Raw genomic sequence first — 5,457 nt, forward strand, 5'->3', positions numbered from 1 at the left:
CTGGGCCGGGGTGGGCGGAGACAGGGACGGGGCGGCGCGGGACGGGAGTGGAGTGGACGGAGTGTGAGAGGGAGAAGGGGACGGAGGGCGAGCGAAAATCGAGAGAGGTGGCGCCGCCGGAGCGACTCCATTCGTCCGTTCCCTCCGCGAGCCCAACGGAGGAGCCGGAGCGCGCCCCGCGGAAGGGAAGAAGCAAACAAGCAAACAAATAAATGCCTATGAAAGAAATAACCATATAAATCAGTACATAAATAAATAGAAGTGTTGACTTATAGCTTTCTGCTTCTTTCTACCTTTCTGAAGCATTTCACTAGGAAGAGTTCCCCGTCCTGATAGTTGTGCGAGAGGGGACAGGAGTCCAGCGTTTAGTTTTCAAGTAGAAAAGGCAAGTCGTGTCAGTAGTCATCTCTTTTCATCCCCTGTTTAGACAGCTGCAGCTTGCAAAAAGACAGAGTCTGCAATGTGGAACTTGGTCAGGTTTCTTTTTCTGCCAGAGGATGAGGAGCGGAAGTATCCCAGAATCACGGAGTCATGGCACGGTTTGGCTTGGACGGGACCTGAAAGATCACGTCGTTTCAACCCCCCTGCTGTGGCTGGGGACCCCTTCCACTAGATCGGCTTGCCTAGAGCTCCATTCAGCCTGCCCTTGAACACTGGCAGGGATGGGGCATCCACACCTTCTCTGGGAACCTGTTCCAGGAGAGTCTTTTTTCTGAATACCTCATCTAAACCTACTCTCTTTCCGTTTGGACCCATTCTCCCTTGTCCTGTCCCTGCCTGCCTTGTACAAAGTCCCCCAAGAGGGACTTGTACAAAGTCCCTCTCAGCTTTTTTGTAGGTTGCCGTCAGGTGCTGGAAGGCCACAGTTTGCTCAAGCCTAAGCCTCTTTTCCGGGCTGAACAAGCTCAGCTGTCTCAGCCTTCCCTTGCAGGAGAGGTGCTCCAGCCCTTGGATCATCTCGGTGTCCCTCCACCACACCTGCTCCGCCCATGTCTCTGCCATCTGTGCTGGGGAACCGACAGTGCTGCAGGTGGAGTGTCACCAGAGTGGAGGGGCAGAATCCCTGTCCTCCACCTTCTGGCCATGCTGGTTCTGAGGCAGCCCAGAATATGGTTCACAAATATCAGACATCTCCTGGGAAATCTTTTTGCAGTTTTGTGCCCCAGCCCCCAGCAGACTCTCAGACACGTGCCTGTGACAGCAGAGCATCCTGTTCCCCCAGGAAGGCCTTATTTACAATGCAAGGTGAGAACACACAAAGTTAATCTCAAAATTCCAGTGTTTTTTAGGGAACGTTGAAACAGGTGAAATAGACAATATTTTTTTACAACAGTCTTGTATCCTGTGGGCTGATATATTTTTGTGACTTTACTGAGATTGCATTGCTACAGCCACATTGATTTCCACAGAATCGTTTCTTACTTGTATTCCCGTAATTGGGCCAAGAAGGATCAAACGTTCCTTTGAAACCATCTTTTCATTCAGCTGTAGATTTTCATGCTCTTCCACATCAGAGTTTTAGACTAACCATACAGATGTACAGACAAGGACTGCTGAAGGTGTAATGTCCTTCTCGATCGTTTTCAGATTTGCATTTCCACAGATTCAGTCTTATTTGCTGTTAAGACTTGCAATTCCCATTTATTTTTGTGGGAATTTGGAATTTCTGGCCCGGCAAAGTTCCATTCCCTGAAGGCCATGTTAAGCAGATATAAACACGTGCAAAAAATTGCTGTATGACTCTAATGTCCATCTTCTGTCTACAGTATCAATTTGTTTTCACAGTTTGGATAAGATTATAAAATCAGAAGTTAGAAAGAGCATGAAATAGTTCTGTTTTGGGTCTTTGCATCATCATTGTATTTGAAGAACTTTGCAGGAGCATAATCTCTCTTGCCAGTAGAAAGGCTTTTCTATTATAGTTACAGCATGGTTTAGTGTTTTGTTTTTTTTTTTTAAAGCAGCGTTGCCAAAAGCAAATGGTTTGAAATTTTATGTCACTTTGTGTTCCAACTTTTTTCTCATTCTCTGCTCATTAATTTCCACCTATATTCCTAAGTATCTGCCATGTACTACAGTACTTCTGACAGGAATTTACTTCATTTGATTCTAAGCTTTAGGTAGTTCTCTTTCTGTGATACAGAAATACATTTAATTCCTTTGAAATACAGGAGAAATACAGAAATTCTTTTGAAATACAGGAGAAAGAAGGTCCCTAGTCAGGCTGACTAAATCTAGCAATACACAGCTCCCACAGGGAATACAAGCACTATAAGGAAGACTTCGGAGAATGTTGTCCTAGGAAGAGCAGAAAAGCTCATGTGTGCACAGTTCAAGCCTCAGGGATCTCCAGACACACGGGGCATGTGAACATCTGATTATGTAGAGGGAACAAGATGCTGTATGTATCTCTCCCTGTTTATATGTTGGACCATGTTCCCACTGGTTAACATATGATCAGCCATGTTTCTCACCCTTTGGATCAGTATTAAGTATTTAATGTTAATGTTAAGTATTTCTTCTGAACATCTGCAAAGACATTTGGTACAGCTGTTGTGCGGAGTGACATTTTCTCCACACTGTGTCTTCCACACAAGAAGTATTTTACAGGGTAAATATTACTGCCTCAAAATTCCCCATTTTCAATTGCAAGTCATCTCCATTCGCAATTCACACAGGTCCCCAGGATGGGCTTACAATCCAGCAGCTGTTCTTTAAGGCACTACTGCTGCATGTGCAGCTTTCCTTTCTGTGGCCCTGGGCGAGGAGGGAATTGAAGGGTGCATGAATTGCTCGATTCGTTGCTCTCCTACAATCTTTTATGCAGAGGGCAAGCAGAAAAACAAGCGAAAAATACGCTTTTCCACCAGGCGTTCCTTATGGACGGGCAGAGCCAACAGTGTGCAGTGACAAGCAACTTGTAAATATCCTGCTCCACCAAGCGTCTGCAATTGGATCTGCAACACTGGAAAAGATAAAAAGGTTTTGCTGTAATGCCTCTGCCTGTGACTGCAAACGGATCGTGTCTTTCCCTGTCCCGGTTCAGGTGGCAGGGGAACCAACTGCCTCAAGGTACAACAGGAAAATTGCTTGAGCCATTTGGCTGCAGCACTGGATGGTGTTCTGAGGAGAAAAATGGATGGTATGTTGACATAATGGGAATATGACAACTACACACACCCCTCAAAAAACACAGCTGGAGCACCAATCCACCTTGGCAATTTCAGGTTTTTCTTCAAAATCTTTCCCCACTCCCATGATGGGGCACAAAATATTTTTTTTGTGATATTCCATAACACTGTTATGGCTTTCATTGTTACAGGCAAAAAGGTAGAATAGGTGTTTGAAAACAAAACCTCTCCAAAAATTCCACTGATTAAGATTTTATGAAATATTAAAAATGTAAAAGCACTATCAAAGTATCTTCTTTTTTTAAGGGACTTCTCTGTGATGTCTTAGGTTTTAACTTTCATATTTTTAAAATCCTGTACTCTAACTCTGAAGTTTCCTGTAGCCTGTTAACTCCTGCTCTCTCGTGCTAGGTAGACATAACAAAGCCTCTCCAGGCCTGCTCTCCAGGGACACTCAGACCGTCCTAGGCCCAAAAGCATAAACCAAAAGCCTCTAAAGTGGGGGCAAGCTTGGGGAAACAACATCATTAACTGAAGCTTTAATTGGAGAATTAACCCTGATATGCAAATGAACCAAACTTATAAAAGTGTGAAGAACTCGTGACCTGTTGTTCATCTTGGGTCCATTTTGAGAGTAGCCTCTGGCTCCCCAGGGTGTACCTTTGAAGGCCTTTCAAATAAATACCTACCTTTACTCCCTTATTCTTGTCTAGTCTCTGTGTTTAGGTGGCCTCTCAAGGCATCACATGACAGAAAAGAGTTATGTACAGACAGTGCAATGTGTTCTCCATCCACACACTGGGGAGGTTTTACACCCACTCCCCAAAACAGCTTTCACTCCACAAGAGATAAGAACTGTGCTTCTGATAAGGTTTTCACGAGCTATGGTAAATGTAATTTAAGCAAACTTTTATTAACTGTGGTAAGGAACTTCCTGTAAGCAAAATTATACAAAAGGAACTTCAGCAATTTTGCACATGTACTTAATAGGATAAATCAATGCAATTTTTTCAGACACCACTGTGAACTGGAAAAAAAATGCAATACTTAATTTTAAGCAAAACCTTTACTTTAGTTCATAGGCTTGTTTGTATTAAAAGCAGCTACTTCAAAATCAAATTCACACTAAAAAAACCCTAAAATGCAGCATGTAAATAAGCTGAAGGTATCATTGGTCAAGATCTGTTGCTGAAAGACAAGGACTCCAAATGACATTTCAGCAACCTTATGGGGCAACAGATAGAACTGAAACAAATAAACCCATAGCAGCAGTAGCATCTCCCAGTGCCCAGGATGAGGAGTGAAATTGTGCCCCCACTTCAGTGCATTGTAAAACACCAGCTGCAAACTGCTGCAGATTGGAATCTCATGTCCAACACTGACCAGGCCAGAGGAAGCCAGGAAGAGCAGACCTTCCCACACTGGAGTTCGCCTTTTCTACTTGAAGATGTGCAGGCAGTTCAACAGGTGTTTTCAAAAACTTACTGAGCACATTCCCATCTCCACATCCCCATCTCTCTGCTGCTGGCCTGGCAGGGAGTTACACACTGGTGACTCCTTGCAGAAGGCGATTGCCCTGCATGCTGTCAGTCACGGCACTCAAAGGTGCTTCCCTAGTCTGAAGCTGAATCTTGGCTTCAAGAAGGGAAAGGAAACCCAGGTAAGTTGACTGTGGTGAGAGTGAATGAAAGTTTGGTTAATCAGAAAATAGTATTATTTTTGTTAAAGACGTTTTCATATTAGAGAGGAAATTTGGTAGTGCTTTTCTTGTAGTTACAAAGAAAAGGTGACAGGAAACACTGTTCTGCCTAAGTCTCTCCTGCCAGTGAAATATGTTTAAAAAGCTCACATATATGTCAAAATCCAAAAAAATGCCTGTAATTGAGGCCCAGTGAATGAGCGAGAGTTACACTGTGTGTATGGCAGTGTCTCCAAGTGAGAAAAAACCCAAAACTTTCTTATGGAAGGAAATAATTCCTGGCACATGCAGGGCACGTGTCACGGTCAAGTGTTTCTGTAGAGGTTTTCTGCCACCGCGGTGGCTGCAGGGCGCTGCCGGCCGCGGGAACAACCGCGGGGGCCTGAATGGGGCGTGACCGGGATGAAGGGCGCGGCCCGGGAATGACGGGCGCGGCCCGGGAACAATGGGCACGGCCGGGGAATAATGGGCGTGGCCCGGGAATAATGGGCGTGATCCGGGAATGATGGGCGCGGCCCGGGAATAATGGGCGTGTCCCGGGAATGATGGGCGCGGCCCGGGAATGATGGGCGTGTCCCGGGAATAATGGGCGTGGTCGGGGTGACGGGCGCGGCCCGGGAATGATGG

This window comes from Corvus brachyrhynchos, unplaced genomic scaffold (assembly GCF_000691975.1).
Source record: "Corvus brachyrhynchos isolate BGI_N302 unplaced genomic scaffold, ASM69197v1 scaffold101, whole genome shotgun sequence".
NCBI classification, from domain to species: domain Eukaryota; kingdom Metazoa; phylum Chordata; class Aves; order Passeriformes; family Corvidae; genus Corvus; species Corvus brachyrhynchos.